Source organism: Triturus cristatus, chromosome 3_2 (genome assembly GCF_964204655.1).
Source record: "Triturus cristatus chromosome 3_2, aTriCri1.1, whole genome shotgun sequence".
NCBI classification, from domain to species: Eukaryota; Metazoa; Chordata; class Amphibia; order Caudata; family Salamandridae; genus Triturus; species Triturus cristatus.
This window is the reverse complement of record NC_140584.1, coordinates 644,629,091-644,653,199: the sequence shown is the minus strand read 5'-3', so window position 1 is coordinate 644,653,199 and position 24,109 is coordinate 644,629,091. Positions and strand designations below refer to the sequence as shown.

At 46.5% G+C, this 24,109-nt stretch overlaps 1 protein-coding gene and 1 long non-coding RNA gene across 3 annotated transcripts in view; both read left to right on the top strand.

Moving 5' to 3' along the window:
* LOC146857878 (uncharacterized) overlaps nt 1–24,109 on the top strand; it is a 1,488,219-nt gene that overhangs the window by 35,193 nt on the left and 1,428,917 nt on the right. The window lies entirely within an intron of this gene.
* Nucleotides 1,377–23,840, top strand: LOC146857882 (uncharacterized). The gene is made up of 3 exons (XR_014979961.1): nt 1,377–1,496; nt 1,707–1,790; nt 22,554–23,840. It is a non-coding gene; the product is annotated as an uncharacterized LOC146857882 (long non-coding RNA).

Here is a 24,109-nt window from a genome sequence, read left to right as displayed (position 1 = left end):
GTATAAGTACATTAAGCCGGCAAATCTCAAGAAGAACCGTTTTTTTGTTATGAATCGATTATACTATAACCCTGCAAGGATCGCAAAGTTTGCTCCACTCTCCACCCCTAAACGTCCAAGATGCGATCTTATTAAAGCCAACAACATCCATGTCTTTTATGAGTGTCCCAGACTCAGTGTTTTCTGGAGGGGAGTTGAGGAAGCCCTCTGTGGTATCTCTGGAGAGAAAATTATTTTAAATGTGACTCTGGTCTTTTTTGGGGATGATGGTACGTTAAGTAAGAAGAGGAGATGTTCACATAGAGGTTTACTGCTACATCTTGTCTTAATAGCATGGAGGGAAATGTGTTTGAACTGTAGAGACCCTTTGCCCCCCAAGCTTGAAAACTGGGTTAAAGCTGCTTTTACAATGGCCCGATTGGACCAGGGAGGAGGAGAAGAGAATTGCTCGAATTGCTCGAACATCTGGTAGGCCATTACATTGTGGGGTAGAGGTCTGGGACTTGTATAGTCCCTCCTGGTCCTATGATTACACCAAGCCACCAACAATGGGGCAGGCCTGGTCCAGGGTGCAGACCAAAGCGATTGCAGCAGCCGCGGGGCGCACAGGTCGGAAGGGCGGCTTTAAAGAATTGCAGACTCATATTTGGTGAGATGAGGGCAAAAAAAAAAACTGAGTGTTTTCGGAACCTAAAATTATGACTTTATGGTTGTAACCTAATGCAGTATCATATATTTTCAGAATCTTATGTATCCCTCTTGTTTGCAGAATTTGCTTACAAAGTACATTCTGCCTTCCTGTCCACTTATGAGAGGATGGGGGAACAGCTGCTCTTCAGAGTTGCAGAGACAACAGTGAAGGAAGCTAAATAATAATTTGTCTCCCGTGTTCTTCATGGAAGGGTATTCCAATACGAGAATCTTCAGTTTCTCTTTGGCTAACATAACAGAAGAGCCATCATCACTGTGCTAGAGACCAGTCCATGTTTTTTTGATGGGAAGCCTGCAAACCATCTTTCATTGTAAGATAAATATGCATTTTCAAACATAATTCCTATCCTGTTCTAATATTGTTTATGCTCCTAATAATCTCAAAACCAAACCGCACTTTCACCCCATGTTGTTGGACCTTTCTAAACATTCCTTTCTTATCTGTCACAAGAAAACATCATAATATAACTTGCACTGTTCCTCGATTCAAGCTTTAAATATTGTATATTACTTACTTTCAGACTTTACCAAACAAGTGAAAATTAACCTGAGAACAAGCAGCAGGGAGGAGAGAATATGGAATGTGGTATACTTCGCCAAATGTAAGTTTTAATAATGCTGTTTTGACTTTTATAAATTCTTCTTTAATAGTTAAACAAATTAATTCTTGATATACAGTAGCTGCAAGAGATACAGATATGAAGTGAAGACACCTGAGGATGATGATGAATGCCTCATGATTTTGAAGGTGGCAAAGAAGGACTACATGGGTTCACTGTGAAAAGGTAACAACAAGAATGATTTAAGTGAACAGGTGCCCTTACAAGTTTTTTATTTTTTAGAAGCCGTATTGCTTTTAAAGTATCTACAAGAAAGAATTGTTGTCAAAAGCCTTCTTGTAAGTATATGCAGTACCATTTTATTTTAAATTACAGTGGTGCATGCATTAGAGATGTGAAAAGATGTACATGTTAAATAATACTTTATTTTGACAGGTTGAAGAATGGTTGGAACAAACCCTTCAGACTGAGGATGGTATGACAATGCCATTGTAAGAGTAAGAGAAAGGAGCACAAGACGTAAGTGAGAAACAAGATATGTTTTAAATGCTGGAGAACAAAATGTAGATACATCCTTATAAAACAGCCAGAAAACTAAATATCTACTTAAACTTATCAGCTGGACCATGACCAATGCTATTTAGAGCAAGCTATAATAATAAAAATACTATTTTATATATACGTGGGTGTGTGTGTGCGCCAGTGCATTTCCTGTGAATTGTATTGTTTTGATGATGGGGGTATTTCTATGCACTGATTGAATAACATTATATATTTATTAATTTCATCTTTACATTTACAGAAATATCCCTAATTACTATAGTGTGTCAGAATTACATTTAGGTAGATTTAATGCATATTAATTGAAGTTTGCCCCTTTTTTCCTTGTGGTTGCACATATATTTTACACTGCTATGTCCCAGGGAAGTAACGGGCAGTAAGACACTGATGTAGAACAGTTCATGAAAAGGTTACTTTTTTGTTTCTTCTGAAAGAGATGAAGTTTGCAATGCAGCCACAAATGTCACCAGGCTAATTGAAAGGTAAGGGAAGTATATGCTATGATTAAAACAAATATGAACAAATATTACATTATTCAATTATAATTTGGATTGTGTTTATGTAATACATAATAGTCCCATTCAGTGTAATCAGATCTTTGATCAGCTGCTCCACTTGAAAGGCAACCAGCTGTATACAAGGTCTTCCCCTTCTGGCATGACCTTCGACCATAGCGGCCCGGTGCACGAGACTCCGCGTAGCTGCACCAGATTCTAGTTCTGCTTCCATTCTCTTTGCCCAGCCTCTGCCTACCCTAAACAGCTAACCCGCTCTGCCCCAGCCCAACCTCGCACCCTCTGCCCGTGAGCTGTGCCTGGTTTCTGAGCTATGCGGTCACTCAGGCCAGCAGGTGGGGGAGCCTGCAGACAACAGGCTGCTTGGACAGCATGACCAAATGGACAGATGAGGCCTGGCTTTATAAACCACTGAAAATTGCTGAACCTTGCCAGCACCCGCCTGAGTGCCCAAGGTCCCTGCAAGAGCCAGTTGCTGCAGCCGGGCAGGGGAGAGTGTGTTGCAGATAATTCCCTGTTGGCCTGAGCACAGCCTGGAGTGGGTTGGCAGCTGCCTGGGCTGCCTGGAGCACCTAAATGGGAATCAGTAGTGATGAGAACCTGTCCTGAGTTGTGGTAAGTTGCGGCAGGGGTGGTAAGGGTGGTTCCTTAGTTTGCACCGCACAGGTTTGAGCCTGAGCTCACTGAAGTGGCCCAGCTAGGTCGGGGTGCAGATTGTGAGGCAGGTGTTTGCTCCCCTCTTGTCCCCTCTATCCCCACTAACATGCTTTAGTCAGCCAGCACTTCAGATAGGCTTGCCACCTTCCCCCTCCCGATGGTGTCATCCAAACCAATTGGATAGAATACGACTAGCTGAGGTCTCAACCTCAAGGACAATCCTAGAAGGCACAAAGTAAAACAGCTGTTGGCTTCCTTGTTAGCTTCATTGTGGGTACAATCTCAATCGGATAAGGCTCAATTGGCCCAACCAGCCATATTGGCCTTCACGCCCATTTGAGGTTCTGGAGTTCCTTGAACAGAGACTCAACAACCCTAATTAAGATGACTTGATCCTGTCTGCACTCATTCGTGGCACATCAACAAATGGCACCACATGGCCCACCGTCATTCCTCCCTCCGCACCGCTCCTTATCCTCGCGGCATCTTAATGCATTCCTTGCAACATCCTGCTCCTTGGGCGCACCCATCCGTCCATACTGCCCACCCCCAGCGACCCAGTCACCCCTCCTATGTCCTCCCTCTGTGATGCATGGCGGCTACCAGACCCACATATTTAACCCCCCCTTATAGAAGCCCACACTCTCATTTACATGATGTACCATTCTCCGCCATGAATACAGAGTTAATATGTGCTGAATCTGTATTACATAATTTATCTCTCATGGACCTAAGAGCTCTCAAGTTGTTGAATTTTTTTATTTTCTATCTCTTTATCTCATTTTCCCCATCTTTATTACCCTCCCCAGTCTCTTCATAAAACTGAAGGCCGCACAGTACATCCTATATTTATTACCACAAATTGTTTAATGGTATTTCACATATAAATGCTAGATGTGTCTTCATGCCATAATGTATATGTACATCATATGACAAGAGCTCCACTGACACTCACTGTAACATGCAAAATATGCTGTCAATGAAAACATTTAAAAAAATGACTTGATCCTGTCCTAGATTAAAAACCCAGAAGAGCTAAAAGCCAAATGCGGCAATACCCACCATATCTGCTACATCTGTTATCTCAAGCACCATAAGTGGCTAAAATTAAGGGGAAACACCTCAGAATTTGGAAACTATCACATCAGGTTTTTATCCTAAAGAGGGCAGTGGCCATGTCAAAATGGAAGGCACGCTCAATCATAGCCTTGGTGAAGTCAAACACGGGGAGGACATAAAAATGTTGGGTAGTAACATCTGTTGGGGGGGGGGGAAATCTTCTTAGCTCCAAAAAACTCAAGGGCCCCTAAATCAGAGGAGCCTTTGAGGAGGCTCAATTGTAGCAACAGGCTATTGGCCAAAGTTTTCACAGTATATTTTACGAAAGCATAACAAGAAAAAGGAAACCTGTTCACAGTATGCCCTGTATCTATGTTGAGTCCATCCATTTCTACCTCTTGTGCAGCAGAACCCTTTATCGGGGCTCAAAACCCAAACAAAAGAAGACATTTATGCCCAAAGATGGGCGACCCAAGTCAAACTATCAAACTATCAGCAATATCAATCACACCCCTACCTCAAAACGACCTCAAAACAAGGGGCCCTCGTTTTGAGGTAGGCGTGTGATTGATGTTCTTGGTAGTTCGCAGTTAGTAGCACAAAAGAATTAGTTGCACCACTCTCACTACCCAAATCTGCAAAGAAGACAACAAAAAAGGACAGTCACTGTACAGGTCCACAAGGCGAATGGTCGTGAGTTATTGGAGGGCCAGTTGCCCCCTGAGAAGTCAGCACGTCCAGATTTTGGCAGCTCACCCCCCACACATCTTACGTCTCTTGTAGACTCTGTAATGCTAAAGAAAGCTTCTATATAATAAGAGCACACTGACTCTCCACAAGTGAGTTCCATATTTACACTTCAAGTTGGCTCCCCCAATCGGGAAATGTTGCTAACGTTGAATCAACTCAACGATGATGGCTACCACGAATGACCTGACGTGCCAGTTTCATAAAATGGAAGCTCAGATGGAAACTATACAAGTAATTGCCCTTACAATGCCAGGAATGTCTTCATTCTGCTAACTCGCTTGCTGGTGTTACTCTCGTCCCTCAGATAAAAGGAGAGCAAGATGAGCATATCCACGCTAAGATAACTGCTGTTTCTACTTTCATCTCCCTCCTGGAAAAACTGGGGACGAGGGGTGCCAGGAGCTCTAGCGTATATGGCTTAATCATCGGACCCGTTAGACTGCTGTTTTCAATCAACAAACCGTGCCCAGACCTTCTCCAAACTTTTAGCGTCGCAGGCCAGATCAAACTCGCTCGTAAAGTTAATACTTCTGAGGCAGTCAGCAAAACATGGGGGACTTTTAAATTTCCAAAGCCTACATATCTCCCGCCTTGCCAACAGGATCGCATAGAAAATTAGTTTAGTTGTAACTGTATTTGTTCGTACTCAACCTTATTGATATAGCCCCGAAAATATAAGCCGAGGGCTTACTTTGATCTGTTCGCCAGTCACTTCCACTAAGAAATTACATACCGAAGTCCAGTAAGGAACAATCTTCGGACACTGCATAAATAAATGCAGGTCATCTGCCAATAAAGTCATACACTTTGGGCAAGCTTATGTATTCCCTGTGACTCTTGAAAAATTGGCTGGAGACCAGTATACCCTATGAGTAGTGATTAGATGATTCCGCTTAAGCGAGGCTCGTTTCACCACTGCCCGTAAAATGGAGATGGAAGCATACCAGGCTTGCTTTAGATTTCCTTCCCAGCGCTCTTCAACCCACAAATTTGAGATGTCTGAGACGATCTTATCATCTGCCTCCACAAAGGCTCAGTACCAAAATGAGACTTCCTTTTTTAGTGTGCCAATTCTCATCACCTGTTCTAACCGAAAATCGTCTTCCTCTTTGACCCACTCTTGTGTGGCCCACCAAGAACATAATTGGTAATATTTAAATCTCGTCAATTTTCCCTTAGTACAGTTACTTAGCACTTCCAGCTCGCTAAACTTGATCCCGTTCTGAGATCAGCCCAGTAACGTAACCCCCAGATTTAAAGGGCTGACTAAGTTGGTCAATCAAACGGTGGGGGGTACCCGGGGAATCCCAGATCGGTGCTCTGGATGAGTAATACGGAGCTCTCAGCCTCTTCCGGAAATACATCCATGTTCTTAAAGCGGATTTCAGGATCTTCAACCTCACCTTTTTAAAGTATTTTGGGTCCCCATACTTAAACAAGAAGTGCCTCTGGCCTTGACACACATCACCCAGCATGGCCTCAAAAAGTAATCCCATAGGTGACCTCTCTGGCTTATTTGCTAACATGCGAAAGTTCTTAAAATGAAACGCGTGACAAATCCGGTAAAACCAATCCCCCCCCACCTCCAACCTTCTCCTCAGTTTTTTCCATGCAATCCTGAGTCCATTTGAAGCCCATTTAAAAGTACCTATTTTCCCCTGGAGCTTGGCTATATCCGCCCTCCGAAATGTTAAGGGTATGGAATTAAAAAGAAATGTAATTTTGGGGAGGACAATCATCTTGATAAGATTCACTCGACCATATATATTTAGAGGTAATTTGGCCCATCTTACCAACAAATTCCCTATCTCCTGGCTGACTTTTTCCCAATTCACTATGGGGACATCTTAGAGTTTCTGTGTAATTAATATACCCAGATATCGCATTTGAGATGTGGCCCCCGACTACTATTGTCCTGATTCCAGTCCATAACTCAATTTTTTTCTACATTCACCTTATACCCCAATATCTTACCGAACCTCAGACCCTTTGCCATCAAGCTGGAAATTTCCGCCTATGGGTTGAATGTGTAAAGAATCAAGTCATCCGGGTATAGAGCCAATTTCACCACTAATCCAGCAGACTTAAAAGGGATAATAGTGGGATCTGCTCTAATCAAATTTGCAAAGGGCTCAATCTACAGAATAAAAAGGAGCGGTGACTGGGGCAACCCTGTCTCGTGCCCCTAGTGATGTCAAACCAGTCTGACAATTCTGCATTTGCCAGCACCCTATACCTAGGGAGATGGTATAAGTTTTGCACAGCCCTCGCCATATTCTGTGGGAAACCAAAGTTTCTTAAAGCTTCCCAAAGATACACCCAATGCACTTGATTGAAGGCCTTTGCTGCATCTACAGCAACTACAGTCAAAGGCAAATACTGGGTCTCTGCCATATCTGTAACCCCCATCAGGCGCGCGAGTTCTTTCAGCTTCCTCCCCGGAATAAAACCTCTTTGGTCTGAGTGTATAACTCCCTAATGACCTGTGCTACTCTTGAAGCTACTATCCCTGAAAAGATCTGATAGTCCGTGTTCAAGAGCGATATTGATCTATACGAGTCTACTCTCAAAGGATCTTTATTTGGTTTCAAAATTAAGGCTACCGTACCCTCTGACCAGTATCAGGGAGCTGTTTCACCTTCTTTATATATTATATTGAATACATCTCTCAAAACAGGAGCTATTTTATCTACAATTTGGGTGTAGATCTCAACTGGGAGGCCATCTGGCCCAGCTGCTCTCCCAGCTGTCATTTTCCAGCACTGTGCCCTAATCTCCTCCTCCGTGATCTCTACCTCTAACACCTTGTTTTGCTTGTTCGTTAGTTGCGGAAGCTCCGTCCTCTTTCACCAAGCCTCTAAACATTCTTTCCTTGGTTGTATATCCTCTCTAAACAAACTACTCGTATATCTCCAGACTTCTCCACTGATATCTGCATTAGTGTTCAGTATCACCCCTGTCTCTTCATTTATTAAGTTCAGTATTGAGTTTTTGGACTTATCAGATTTAGCCTTCCATGCCAAAAGTGAACCACACCTTTCACCGTACGAGAAATGCTGGAGCTTGCTGACTTTCCATCTGTCCCATAACCTTTTATCTAACTGTACTTGATATTCTACCTGTAAATCCTCCAGTTACCTATGAAGCACAGGTACCCTGACTGATCCCTCAATCGAGATCTTCTGAAGGTCACATTCCCTGGCCTTAATCGCTTTAATACGCTCATCATCTTCCTGTCCCACAGCACGCCTCTTACCCGTCATTATGGAGCTTATTATTGCCCTTAAATATGCTTTAAAAGCATCCCAAACTGTTTTAATTTTGCAGAGCCCCTATTGGAATGAAAAAGTCTGCTGTCTTGTCTGCTAAATCAAGTACCACCCTCTCATCTAACAGAACAGTTCTATTCAGGGTCCACCATCTCTGCCCCGATTTTGATGGTGTTTTAAAGACCGGACCACTGGAGAATAGTATTAGAGACCTGCGGGAGCATGTTTTCCCACTTCTACCTCAGCATTCCACCAGAAAGTAATCAATACGGAAATGATGACCGTACTTTTTGCTGTAGAACGTAAAATCCCTAGCTCCCTCCATCCTGCTATGCCAAATATCTACTAAATTAAGTTCAGCCATCATATTTTCCAATCTAGTAAATGTTTTAGGGGGGCTAACATATTTTACTTTTGACTTTCTATATAACTCTTTGTTTAGGGCTATATTAAAATCCCCCCCCCCCCCGCAATTGTAATCAGGCCGTAGTCTCCAAAAGGCAAGATTCAAACTTTATTAAGGCCTCTGGAACATCGTTGTTCGCACCATAATACATTGCAAGGATACTGGCGTTCCCTGGATCACTATATTAGCCACTAACTACCTACCATAAAGGTCCGATTCATATTTTAACAGCCCTATTCCGGAGTTGTTTCTAAAGATTAGGGCCACTCCTCTTTTGCAGCCTCTCTGGTCTGAGCACACTACATCCTGTACCCAGCATAACTTACTAAAGCAGAACCCACACTCTTTCCATTCCAAATGGGTCTCCTGAAGCAGTATTATTTGCGTTTCACTACTCTTGAGGTAATCTATCACCCGGGCCAACTTCTTCTTAGATCTCAGACCATTAACATTCCAGGATATAAACTGAACTGTGTTTGACTTATTCCTGTTTAAATCTCCACACTCTACACCCTTTTAACTCCTTCTGCATGGGCTCTTGTTGACCTACAGATAACTTTGAACATACAACATTTTAGCAAGACGAGGACAACTTTTTTTCCCTTTTTTCCCCCCATGTTCACACCACCCTGTGCACCCCCTCTCCCACCCTCCCCGGGAAAGTCCCTTTCCTATCCCTGGGTGATAGAATTTGCCATTTGCGACCCCCCCCCCCCCTCCCAAAGAGAGATAATCAATGTGCGTTAAACAGCTACTCAAAATAAACATCTTTTGATGCACCTACACTGTCTCACCTATTAGGGGACCCTTACAAGCCAGAGCTAGAACCGGTTCCCTCCATCTGGGCTATAAAGATGTCCACCTCTTCAGGGTTACTGATATTGTGCATCTTATTTTTCCTCATGATTTTTAACATCACTGGAAACCTCATCTGGACCTAGGCACCTTTACCCCGTAAGTCCTTCATCCTTGTACCCAACTCCCATTGCCTCTGTGCGGTTGCCTATGTCCGATCTTACTTGGTAGTTAAAGTCCCCGTACATTAGGGATCTTTCCTTCAGGGCACATCCCAACACCAGCTCTGTAACTGCATAGGTGAGAAAATTAATCAGGGTCTTCCTGGGAGTCTTCCTACTAGGATTTAGTTTAAAGGGATTCCTGTACACTCTTTGAATCTCCTTTTTGAGATAAAGGTCCGGCCTATCCTGTAGTATCCCTTCAATTAGTAGTTTACAAATAAAACTTTTAATGTCACCTTTTTCTGTACCTTCCGGGATGCTAAGAACTCTCAGGTTGTTACGCCTAGCCTGAGTTTCAAGCCTTTCCAAGTCCTCCTGCAGGGTTTTATTTTGAAATTTCAGGACCTCTAGATCCCTAGAGTTTTCAGACATAGCTGCTGACAGCACCTTCACATCTCCTTCCAAAGTTGCAGTGCGTTGTGCTATGCCGTATAGCTTTTCCTCTAGTACCACACATTTTTCTTGAATACCTTTTTGGTTGACCTCAGAGATCTTGAATTTCCTAAGAATGTCCTGCCTCAGATTCAATATAATATTTTCCAGCTGATTTTCAGTCTCCCCTTCGACACGAGGACTAGCCTCCCCTTGGCTTGGGTTGCCTGCCGTAGATGATCTACTGCTATCTTGGGGCTGTCTTGAACTTGGGCTTGGACCCTCTCCATTTTGTACATCGTCTACCAAACTAGCCAGCGGAGAAAAGCAGATTCCAAGGGGGAGTGCTACTGCCTGCGTCTGATTTACACTGCTCCCTCCAACCTGAATAGATACAGCAGCCTTTGTCTGCTCCATAATTCTAAAATAAGAGTTAAGAGATGGGGAGGGTTTTGAGAGTGCGCGCCCCTCTTTCAACCCACAGCACTTTGTTCTCTTGGCAACTTTCACCAACTTTTTGACAGGGGAAACAGCAACCACCTCCCAAGCCGTCTGCTCCCTCGTTTTCCCTCTTTTACCTTCCTCTAAGGGTTGGATCGCAACTGGTATTGATTCCTTACTTGCGATATTCGATCAGCTGGAATATCGGCTGGGGTATTTTTCTCCATAGTACCCCCTTCTCCAGCGCCTACTCCAGCACTTACACTTACACTTTCTACCTCCACCTCCTCCTTCAAATATCTCTTAGAGGAAAAAAGTACCTGTGCGGGAGTGGGGTTCTTTCCAGCAGAGCCAGCTGTACCTGCTGAGGTTGGACACCCTTCTCCCCTACTTTCTTCTTAGCTGCACCAAGACACTCCATCTGCCGCGAGCCATTCCTGTGACCCAGTACCTCCTGCACCAGTTCCTCAGTATACTGTCGTTCACCCCCAGGTTGCCGTCCAGTGCTGCCTCTGCCACATCCGGCCCGAAAGCCGGCCAGTGCTGTTGCCGTGCGGGATCTCTGCCAAAGAGCCGCCGCCCCGACGTGATGACTCCTCAGGTCGGGTCCCATGCGGATTGTGGCTTGAAGAAGAAAATCGGTAAAGATAACCCCAGCCACTGCAAAACTACACAGAATCCGTTAAGTTCGGCCTTCTTCTGACTCGCGTCTCTCGACTCAGTCCGGGAGCTCCCGCGACCGGCGTCAGCTTGCCGCCATGTTTCCCTCTGGACACACCGCTAAGAAAATTGATGACATAGACAAAAGGGTCTCCGCTAACGAATGGCACTGCCCGGAGGTAATCCAAAGTGGTTCACCTAATTAGCAGTCCTTTTAACAAAGATTGTCAACTTGAAACCATACCACCAGCCTGGTATACAAACTATGGGGGAAGTGGAGAGTGAAATCAATAATTCCAGGGCATAGAAAGTGGCAACAGAAAAGAAGCAAAGGGACAATTCCATCAAGGGTGGGGAGGTGACAGAGACTCTGAATGTAGATTCCATCAAAGGTCACCGCGCCCTCAAAAACTATCCAAGCTACTACCAAACAGTCCCCTCCAGTGGAGTTAGAGAAAGACCCTGATAGCAAAGAAAGAAAAGCAAAAAAGCACCTAAAAAAACAACAAAAATATGTGAAAGAACCAGCATGGGGTAAAAAGGAGCATCAAAGACATGGGCATGAGCCCCTGATAGCGGAGGGACCTCCAACAATTACAGACCGCTTGATCATGACCATATACCCAATCTTTGTAACCAACAGTGGCCAAAATATGGCCCTAAATGCCAGCAAGCAATTTGCCCCTTCCACTTCAAACAACATCACATATGCACAAGCTGTGCTGCAGCAAGCTCAAAGGAAGAGCAACTCAACAAAGAGAGAAGGAACATCTGTGCCCAGTAGGAGGCCCACACTGGTAATAGGAAGGGACCACGATGACCCAATGAGTGAAGGGATGCAGAAATGCGCACAGGCTGGACCAAACACCTAAATCTTAAGCATAGCATCTTCCGATGCTACCAGGCCAGCCCCATACAAGACAGCAGCAGGCATCTATAGCACGACCACAAATGCAGAGGCCTGGGAACGAGAACCCAGAGACAGTGGCTACCTAATAAACTACAATGGAAAAGGTGGCCATCCCTCTGTTGAGACACGCAGCCCAACTATAAGTGAAGCTATATTCGATGCCTCCAAGCGCTCCATGCATGCAATATGCAAGGATTGTGTGGCCTCAACAAGCCAAGGGGGCCTAGGATGCCCTTGTACTGAGATTAACCCACCCCCCTTCACTAGAACGGTATCAGGGCATGTGTTAACAATGGCTACTTGGTGGGCTACAAATAAGACGACCGATAGCACCAGTCAACAAAAACGGCCACATGCCCCCAGCACATTTAGTACATGACAGAGAAAACTCTAATCCAGAAGCAACGGGGGACTCACAAAAGACCATATTTATCTCACTATACGAATCTTGGATCAACTTGGATGTTCTCAATCAATACAAAATTCCTAAACTCCTGCAGCATATACTCTTGCTAGCCTCCATCAAAAGTGAAGACTATGTATCCAATTCGTTTAGTCAGGCCAAGAAACACTGGAGGAATCTACAATCACAACTTGGAGAGGTGTTGGCATGTCCAAAAGTGTGTTGCTGGAGAAAGAACACTTTGCAAACCGGGGAATTGTAGCACGCACCAAAGACGATAAAACATGTCCCCATGTGCTATAAACCCTGGCTGACGGCTATCCGATACAGCCCACAAAAAATGTATCTTAATGGGAGCACTAAGTTGGCAGTATAATACCTGCTTCAGGAATTTAATCAATCTGTGTCGACCAGAGGTGCACCTAAGAGAACAAAGGACCATTATGATGCTGGGAACGGAAAGAAGAGACCAGGCAGACGACTGGAGCTGAATCGCCACAAACCTTGCTCAGGAAAAATCTAACTATTCCTAACCTTAATCTCACTGCTGCAGGAAGTGAAATTTCCCAGTCCTCAACAACAAAAATAATGTCTTGGAATGTAGCAGGAATCACAAAGATCCTACAAAGTAATGCTGCACACAATTTATTGAATAAAGCAGACATTATCTGCATCCAAGAGACCTGGTCAACTACTTCCACCTGGCTTTGCAGAGATCCATAAGCCTGCAAAAAAGTCCATCTATTCGGAAGTCCGTCAGGTGGCCTATTGATGCATGTAAAACTCTCTGCAAAACGTACCATCACTGCAATAAAAGTAAAATCAGAAATGCTGCAAACTGGTATTGTTGAAGGATATGGAGGCAGAATTCCAATTTTAATAATAAATGCATATTTCAACTTCAGGCACGGAAAGACGGCGAAAACAGAAAAGAGGATCACCCTTTTGGAGGAACTAATTGTGAGCACGTGCCATCAGGTATGATGCTAATGGGAGACTTCAACATGCACAACCTCGGGGAGGATAACCCCAGCAAACATACATTTTCCAAGCAAGCTGGAGATTCAACACCTTCTTCAAGTCCACAAACTCAATCAGCACAGAACACAGCTACAAAAAAAACCATGCATCAGACAGTCCCACTCATTTAATAATTTAACCCCAATTGATTATATTTTTGTGCCAATTTGAGTAAAACTTTATCAGACTTCAAGATGGCCAAGTGACTCTGCAAGGAAGAACTCAGGACAGGCTACCGGCAGTTGAACAAACAAAAGGTGAGGAAAATTACAAACTGATAAGAAGGATAAAATGGACAGCTCAAGTTCAACCATGAAAGAAGGATGGAAAGGCCAGTGGGAGGGATGATCCATTAAGTTGCAAAACCAGGAAATCATCCAAGGCTGGTTCAATTGGTCACCAATTTGCATTCCTTTTTACTAGGCAACTGGCAAAATAAACACAACAATCCAAATAACTACACTTTCGGTCTTGTAAGGGAGGACAAATCAAGCACCTGCAAATTAAGGGGAGCCATTAGGAAAAATATCCGATTAGGAACCAATACTGCAAGGCAAGGTCTAGCAAGGGCCATAAAAACATAAACACCTTGTATGGGCCCAAAAGAGAAAACACCAGAAGGCCGAAAGGATCAAAGTCTTTTAACTGACATCAAGAAACAAACAGCAGCTCTTCTGCCACTCCATTAACAGCCTAAGTCATACCAAGTGCAATAGGCGCAATTCGGTTCCAGTGGACAAATGGAGAGCGCACATCACAACCCTATACACTGAGTCACCAACTAATCAAATGGGCTTCCTAAGGACCCCAGCACTGTAACTGACGATAAACAACCATACAATCAGCAAAGCCAGAACATGCATTGCCGGACTAACAGGTAGTAACAAACCTGCTGACGATCTGGAGGGCTGGTGCACCCAACATCCCAAAGACCTTCCGAGGTCTCTATTCAGAGAAGACTCCCTCCCCCCTTCTGGGCATCTGTCCTTTTCCCCTTGTATCCAGAGTGCAAAATAAATATGCCCCAGATTCATGGCTGACTCCATACTTCAACCGATTTGACAAGAAGGGAGACCTTAGAGATCCCAAAAATTATAGGTTAATTGCACTACTAGATATCTAGGTTAAGGCATAGGCAAGGATTCTATTACAAGAGTTAGTCGAATGGGTCGCTGAAGAGGCTCTGCTACCATACTATCAAACCGGCTTCTGCAAGAGAGGATAAATGGTGGATAACATAGTTGCCCTTTCATATTTAGCTCGACAGGCAGCTACTCCAACAGCTTGCACATGTTTGCCTGCTTCGTTGATTACTCTGCTGCGTTCAATAGAGTGGTGCCTAACAAACTTTGGCAGAAGCTGTAAAAATTTGAATATACCGACCAAGGAATCGTAAGCTATAATTTAGCTGTACACCAAGACATGGGTACGTATGAAGTTTCCGGGGAAACAGCAACGTCACAAATTCCAGCAGATTGTGGTCTCAGACAAGGGTGTATCGTTGCCGCTATATTATTTAACTTGTACACAGCTGATGTGGGACCCACACTAACAAGAACCAATCTGACCACCCTTAGGATAGAGCAAAGACAAGGAGGCTAGACTGTTCCCATGAGGCACAGGGTCAAGACTGATTTGCATATAGCTATGTCTGAATAGGGGTGGCAAAGTGAGCTAAAGAACGATGATGGATTCAACCGAGATCTGTGACTGGTGGTGAGTGTCTAAAAAGTTTCAGTGCTCCTCCATCATTTCCTTGTTTGCTTTGTTGACCCTTAGGATAGGACACGAGATTTTCCTACTTCAATATGCTGATTAGCTTGTACTCCTAGACCACACGAAAATAGGGTTTCACAAGGCACTAGATGTATTGAACAAATATAATTAAAAGAATGAACTTGTGGGCTATCCCCCCGAAAATGAAAGGGCCCAGAAGTGGAGGCTTGGACCATAGAAGATAGTGTCAGGAGGACCTACAATTATCTTGGCCCATGGTTCAATGACATGGACAAACCCACCACACACTGAAAAAAATGACCATCGAAGGAAAAGAAAAGTGGTTATTTATGTCCTGTGTAAAATAAATTCCAGCCTTTTAAGCCCCACGACTGAGCCGATTCGGAGGGTGAAAAAAGTGAAACTCCTGCCCATGCGCAGCTATGGCCACGAAGCATTCCCTGGCCTACTGGTGTTCAAATTAGACAAAATACAAGGCATGGGGCACAAGTGAATCTTCAACTTCCCACTGTACACACGGAACAGACTGGTTTGCCTGGAGTTTGGTGTAACATCACAAAAACTTGAATGTATGGCCTTACATGCAAAATGCTTATTACGGATAATCAAAGCCCCCGAAAACTCAATGAATGCTGTTTTAAAATCTATCTTCACCTTTGGGAATATTCGAGGGCACAATTATCTGTACAGAGCCTCAGAAAGTCTAAACCTGGTCACAGCTGTCAAGAATTCCTGTCATACAAGGGAAACACGCCCTTATGTAAACAGGAGAGCTGTTACATAACTCAAGGGAAACACGCCCTTATGTAAACAGGAGAGCTGTTACATAACTCAAGGGAAACACGCCCTTATGTAAACAGGAGAGCTGTTACATAACTCAAGGGAAACACGCCCTTATGTAAACAGGAGAGCTGTTACATAACTCAAGGAAAACACGCCCTATAAAGGGAGGAACCGGGAGGTACAAGGCTGTCGGATATTGTGTTTACACCGACGTACCTGCTTCGTGAAGAGCAGTGTTCCGGAGTGGTGCTCCAGTAAGGCAAGAACGGAGGTAGGTCGAGTCGTTACTCCCTGGGCCGTGTCTTGCCCCATCGTCACCTGTGAAAGACCCGGAAGCTCTACCGGTCAACCATTGAGCTTCGCTTTTTGACTCGGCTGAGTCCAAGCGCAGTGGCGCTTTTGCTGGTTGGAGTCGTAACTCCCAGCCCGACCAGAGACACAGGGACTGCCAGCTGTAACGCACACCAGGAGGTGTTTGCCGCGTTACAGACTCGGAAGTCCACAGGATCGATCGATCGAGCGGCTGCTCTCGGTTCAGTCTTCTTGCTTGTGATTGGGGTATCGGTGACGCATCACCAGGAGGTGACTCCGCGTCCCGGTGCAGTCTGAGGAAGAGGTTGAGCGGCTGCTCCCTTCAGGTAGAGACCCCAGCTTGGTGTTTCCCTGACTCCTCGATTCTCCCCAACACTCTTCGTGCCCCTCACAGCCTACCGATTGGCATTGTCGGCCATTTCATTTCTGCCCTCTGTTGGCATACGCCGGGATCGGCGTATATGCAGAGGACGGTTAGGACCATCCGTGCTGTGGGCTGGTAACGTACTTAGCCTGGAGGATTCCAGTGACTATAACTTTTGTTTGTTCTTTGTATTTTATTTGCCTTCATTAAAAGAACTAACCCTTCACAAGTGGTTGCGTCCTCATTGTCGTGTCTGTTAAACGATCCTGAGACGTTCAGGGCGTTACAAAATATCCGACCTTAATAACACTAACTGTCTCCCGGTCGATAACAGACATGGCAACACTTGATGATGTGCTGGCTGCTTTAGCGGCCATGCAAGTTGAAGTGGCTGCCTCTAGGCAAGAAACAGCCGATGTAAAAGCCAGACTGGATGCTATCCAATTGGACCCGCTCACGCCCAGCACCTCCCTCACGAACCAGACCCCTGCGGTAGTAGTGGAAATGCCGGTAGCCATCCCCTTGGCAACACCAGAGAGGTACAGTGGGGATCCTAACACAGTGCAGGTATTCCTCACACAAGTGGCGCTACATTTATCGTGCAAACCAAAGGCGTTCCCCACGAGTCAGGCTCGTGTGGCTTTCCTTATATCCTATTTGGCTGGAAACGCGGCACAATGGGCCGTACCTCTGGTGAGCAGGGACGACCCCCTCTTATGTGATTGGGGTGCTTTTCGCGAGGAATTCCTGAAGGTATTCGACAGAAGGGCTGACTCGTACACGGCGGACCGTGAAATGCTTGAGTTGAGACAGGGATCCAACGACCTGGTGCAGTATCTCAACGCGTTCCGAAGGCTGGTTGCGGAAACCAAGTGGCCTGTTGCTAAACAGACGGCGCTCTTCCATCAAGGGCTGTGCGATGAGCTCAAGGACGCCGTGGCTCATATTGACCCTCAACCCAAGACATGTGAGGGCCTTATCAACCTGGTATTACGGCTGGAACATAGGCTAAGTGAAAGAAAGGGGGATCATGGGAGAAAAGGAAAATCCCTTCCATCCTATGTGACGGTGGGAAGTCCTGAAACTTCCACCGCATCCAAGGGAGAACCCATGGACATCAGCGCAATACGACCGAGCCTCACAGCCACGGAGAAAGAGTCACGCCGTAAACAAGGATTGTGCCTATATTGTGGCAAAAAAGGCCACTACGTACGTGAATGCCCTGCCAAACCGAAGACGTCACGTTATCGGGCCAACCGGTCGGTAACAGCCGTGGTGGACATACCGGCGGAAAACTAGAGGACTCCAAGACCAGAGAAGGGGCATCTCGGAGTCACTCATCCATCCCTTCACTTTCCAACTCGGTCACTAAGGGACAACGACACCTGTTTATCACGGTGCACGTGGGAGTGCATGACCAGTGGATACCCGTTGTGGCCATGGTGGATTCAGGGGCCACTGGCATGTTTATGGACCACAACGAGGCATGCAGGCTAGGGCTAGTGCTTCTTCCCAAAGCAGTACCCGAAGACGTCTATGCGGTAGACGGAAGGCGATTGGTGACGGGGCCCATCGGACAGCACACGGGGGTCCTTCCGATGAGATATGGGAGGAACCATTTGGAACAAATCGATTTTAACATCATCCGAGCGCCCCAATATGGCGTCATATTGGGATTGCCGTGGCTACAGAAACACAACCCCTTTGTGGATTGGCCAACACATCGCATCGAAATGACGTCACCGTATTGCATCCTGCATTGTGGAATAAGAACGGAATCCCTTGACGCAGATGAGAGCGGGAGTCAGACGGTGGCTACAGCGGCAGAAAAAGATGTGGCTCTCCCCCAGGCTTATCACAGTTTTGAGGATGTATTTGATGAGGTGAAGGCGGAAGTGCTACCACCACATAGACAGTTTGACTGCCAGATCGACCTGGTGCCAGGGGCCAGCGTTCCCAGCGGCAGGCTGTATGCCCTGACGGAGCCTGAAAACGTGCATCTCCGGGGGTACCTGGATAAACTCCTCAAGCTAGGATTCATCCGCCCGTCCAAGTCTCCGGCCGCCTCGCCACTCTTCTTCATCCCGAAGGCTAATGGGGAGCTGAGAGCCTGTGTGGACTTTAGGGCATTGAATGCGATAACCATAAAAAATCGGTACCCCTTGCCTCTCATCAGTGTACTTCTGGAACAGGTCAAGAAAGCTCGTATCTACACCAAGTTGGATTTGAAAGGGGCATACCATCTGGTGCGCATGAGGGACGGAGACGAGTGGAAGACCGCCTTTAAGACCAGGTTCGGCCTTTTTGAGTACCTCGTCATGCCGTTCGGTCTGTGCAACGCCCCGGCAGCCTTTCAGTACTTTTTGAATGAGGTATTCAGAGAGGAGTTGGATATCTACGTGGTCGTATATATCGACGACATCCTCATCTATTCGTCCAGTGTGGAGGAGCACGTACACCACGTCAAAGCTGTGCTCCAAAAGCTGAGGGAAAACATGCTGTTTTGTAAACTCAGCAAGTGTGACTTCCACGTCACATCCGTGGAATTCCTCGGAGTGATGCTGAGTCCAGAGGGACAGGAGATGGCAGAACGAAAGATCAAGGCGGTGAAAGAATGGCCGGTGCCCCAAAGCGTGAAGGACGTCCAAAGTTTCATTGGCTTCGCCAACTTTTACAGGCGGTTTATAGATGGATTTTCAGGAGTGGTGGCCCCAATCACACAGCTACTGAGGAAGTCCAAGGAGTTTGTCTGGTCCCCTGAAGCGAACAAAGCCTTTGAGGCCCTGAAAAGCGCCTTTGGTAAGGCGCCGGTGTTGGCTCACCCCGATCCGGATCTCCCCTACGTGGTGGAAGCGGACGCGTCGGATGTGGCGCTGGGGGCTATCTTGTCCCAACGCAACCACGACACAGGGGTGCTTCATCCCGTTGCGTACATGTCCCGCAAACTCAACGACGCCGAACGCAACTACCATATTGCGGAAAAGGAGCTTCTCGCAATCAAGGACGCCTTCACCGAATGGAGGCATTGGTTGATGGGGGCAAGACATGTGGTATCGGTGTACACGGACCATCGGAACCTACAGTTCATGACGGCCACTAGACACCTTTCTCCCAGGCAGCTGCGGTGGATGATCTTCTTTGCGGGGTTCAACTTCCGCATCACATATCGGCCGGGGACGGAAAACCGGAAGGCGGACGCCCTGTCCCGTCAATCTGCAGTTAAGGAACCATTGCCGGCAACCGAGCGTTCCATCATTTCCCCGAGGATGGTATTGGGGGTTATCCAACCGGATACTTTCCTGAGGGGAATAAAGAGAGGGATCAGGTCATTCGCATGGCGGAGGTGGCTCCTCAGTCACAGAGAATGGCAGCTGAAGGACGGGATACCCCTGAAGGGCAGGTGCCTATTGATACCCACGCCTAGGCTAAGGAAACAAGCATTCATCTGGTGCCATGACTCTCCATGCGCAGGTCATCTGGGCTTTGAAAAAACGGTGGCTAGCATGGGACGGCATTTCTGGTGGCCAACCATGAGAGTGGATGTCAGGAGGTGGGGACAGGAGTGTCCTACGTGTGCTACCATGAAGGCCGACCATGGCCGAACCCAAGGGCTCTTACATCCACTTCCGACCCCGGATAGACCATGGGATAGCATATCACTGGACTTCGTGGTGGGCCTACCGGTAGACCAGGGGATGACGGCAATACTGGTGGTGGTGGATTACTTGACGAAAATGGGGCACTTCATCCCCTGCAAGAGTCCCTACGGCCGGGGAATTGGCGTCACTACTCCTAAAGAATGTGGTACGACTGCATGGATTACCTGGGGTGATCGTGTCGGACCGGGGGTCGCAGTTTACTGCGCAATTCTGGAAGACTTGGTGCACTGCGCTGCATGTTAAGACCGCCCTGTCCACCAGCTACCACCCTCAAACGGACGGCCAAACCGAGCGCCTGAACCAAACGCTCAAACAGTATCTGCGATGTTTTGTGGACCAGGGCAGGGAAGAATGGGTCGACTTGCTATGGGTTGCAGAGATAGCCTATAACAACGCCACTCACAGCTCCACACAGTCATCTCCGTTCTATAGCAACTATGGCCAACATCCCAGGTTCTTGCCATTTCTACATCCGTTCAGAGAGGACAGGATTCCCGCCACAGCGGACAGGGTGGCACACATAAAAGACACGTTGATGCGCTCAAGGGCTGTCCTAATAGAGGCCAAGAGAAGATACAAGGCTGCGGCAGACAGGAAGAGAAGGCCCGGGCCACTGTACCGCACTGGAGACTACGTCTGGATATCCACAAGAAACATGAGGTTTCGAAAGAACAGTGTGTTCCATCCCAAGTACATGGGCCCCTATCGAATTACCAAGTGTATGGGTCCCGTGAACGTGAAGGTGTGCTTGCCCCAGTCATTGCGCATACACCCTGTCTTTCATGTATCATTGCTCAAACCAGCACCCTCCAAGCCGTCTGGGACACCTAGGCCGGTATGCGTGGAGTCGGAGGTGGAGTATGAAGTGTCGGGCATACGGGCGTCCAAATGGCGCAGGGGGAAGCTGTGGTACCTGGTTGCGTGGAAAGGCTATGGCCCGGAGGAGCATTCATGGGAACCGGCTGAAGGGGTTCATGCTCCGCGCTTGGTCTCCTTGTTCCATCGGCGTTTTCCTGCCAGCGCTGGACCCGTGGGGAGCCGCTGAGAGGGAGGATGTACTGTCAAGAATTCCTGTCATACAAGGGAAACACGCCCTTATGTAAACAGGAGAGCTGTTACATAACTCAAGGGAAACACGCCCTTATGTAAACAGGAGAGCTGTTACATAACTCAAGGAAAACACGCCCTATAAAGGGAGGAACCGGGAGGTACAAGGCTGTCGGATATTGTGTTTACACCGACGTACCTGCTTCGTGAAGAGCAGTGTTCCGGAGTGGTGCTCCAGTAAGGCAAGAACGGAGGTAGGTCGAGTCGTTACTCCCTGGGCCGTGTCTTGCCCCATCGTCACCTGTGAAAGACCCGGAAGCTCTACCGGTCAACCATTGAGCTTCGCTTTTTGACTCGGCTGAGTCCAAGCGCAGTGGCGCTTTTGCTGGTTGGAGTCGAAACTCCCAGCCCGACCAGAGACACAGGGACTGCCAGCTGTAACGCACACCAGGAGGTGTTTGCCGCGTTACAGACTCGGAAATCCACAGGATCGATCGAGCGGCTGCTCTCGGTTCAGTCTTCTTGCTTGTGATTGGGGTATCGGTGACGCATCACCAGGAGGTGACTCCGCGTCCCGGTGCAGTCTGAGGAAGAGGTTGAGCGGCTGCTCCCTTCAGGTAGAGACCCCGGCTTGGTGTTTCCCTGACTCCTCGATTCTCCCCAACACTCTTCGTGCCCCTCACAGCCTACCGATTGGCATTGTCGGCCATTTCATTTCTGCCCTCTGTTGGCATACGCCGGGATCGGCGTATATGCAGAGGACGGTTAGGACCATCCGTGCTGTGGGCTGGTAACGTACTTAGCCTGGAGGATTCCAGTGACTATAACTTTTGTTTGTTCTTTGTATTTTATTTGCCTTCATTAAAAGAACTAACCCTTCACAAGTGGTTGCGTCCTCATTGTCGTGTCTGTTAAACGATCCTGAGACGTTCAGGGCGTTACAACAGCATAGACTCGATCCCATACATTGCTATTAAATACTCCATAAAAAAGCAGCTACAACACCTGTCAATCATGGCAACGGGCATTAAGGCCTTATCCGAGTAAGATGCACAGGCTCCACTTATAGCTTCCCATACTCCACGCAACACACAACTGTACCTGCACCAAACATTGGGAAAACACTGCTTAAAATACATACTGTGGGCCAGATAAGTTCCTCTTCCAATAAAAGAGTTGAACACTGGGAGGAAATCTCACACCGACATAGTACGATGCAGACTGTGTAACTATGCAAAGGAGTCGTTGATTAAATGGAATGGAATTTATAAACAGGATGTGGATATGGTACCGAATTATATAATATTATAACACTGATATTTTGCCTTTTATTTACAGAGTACTTTACAAGATAACCATCAGAACACCAATATACCATTTCTGCAAAGTATGCACTGGTGCAGGAACCTTCCAGGAGGACTTGATTTCTAGGGCAACCACAAAATGGGACATAAGCAATCGAGAGAACCTCTTTGGTGGAGCATCAGCCATAGCGATGCTTTCACGTTGCAAATGATGCCATTAAGTGGAAGAAGATTGTCACTACAAGTATTGTCAAGAAAGGAGAGATTAGTGATTACCACAAAATGGCAATAACTGGAAATGACACAAATGATGTGAGAAACACTAGAAGAAGAGGCAGAATACTTGTTCTAGTTTCAGGAACCCTCAGGGAAGAAATGGTGTGTGGATGTAAAAACCCTGTCCTGTGTGTGTGTGTCACCTACTGAACATAACAACTGGATGCTTACAAACCATTCAAAGAAAAGGTGCAACATAAAGCATAATTAGGAAAGATTAAAAGTGTTTAACATAATTCAACATGTAATACATTTCTCAGAACTGAAAAATATCAATGGTTAATAAGAGCTATTGTGCCAAGTCCAGGAGATTGATCCTGTAAGTCGCCTTGAAGTGCCCGAATGTAGTTCGTGTCCCCCCTCCCATTGGATAAAATTGGGCACCCGATGTTGAAACACACCTCTGCATCCGGCTGCCCGGACCCAAAGGTGAAGAGGACCAAAGGTGTTCCCACGTCCCGAGTATCGTGAGACCTGAGCCCCCTTGCTGGTTCAGCCTAACTAGTCTCTAAGTCCCAGCCTCTTTGCAACTGGACCGTTCCCCGTTAAAGTGCATCGGACACCCGACACTGTAACGCACCTCTGCACCCAGACTCCCCTGAGCCTCCCGAGTTGACCTGTTGGTGTGGCCTTAGACCTTGCCCCATACTCCCCTTTATTCCAGGAGATTGGTCCAGTAAGTCGCCGTGAAGTGCCAGATTGCAGTACATGTTTTTCTCCTATAGGATAACATTGCGCATCTGACGCGGAAACACAACTTTCAACCCGGACGTCCCAGAGCCTCCCGAGGTGACCTGTTGATGTGTCCTTAAACCTTACCCCATTCTTACCTTAATTCCAGGAGATTGGTCCTGTACGTCGCTGTGAAGTACCTGTATGCAGTGTATGTCTTTCCGCCTTAGGATAACATTACAGCTTCAGAAATTGCATTGTCAATTTTTTTAAAAACTGTAAAAATTAATAACTTGAAACTTACTTGCCTGAAGTTCATGATCTTGGTGCCTAAAGCTATGTGTTATTTTTATAAATTGGTGTGGATCTCCTTATTGAGTTGTGTGTGTCATTTATTGGCTGTGTGTATGCATCGAATATCTAACACTCCTCTCTGTTAAGCTTAAGGCTGCTCGACCACACTACCCTCTTAGAGAGCACCTTGGGATTGCTAGTGCAAATCCCTGTCCACTTATAAGGGATACCTGGACTCTTTTCACGTTATGCCTCTTTTTGATATACTATATAAAGTGCCAGCTACCTGCGTTGGTGCTGCAGCTGTGGGGTACAAAACCCTACATTTGCTGTACCACTTGGCTAATA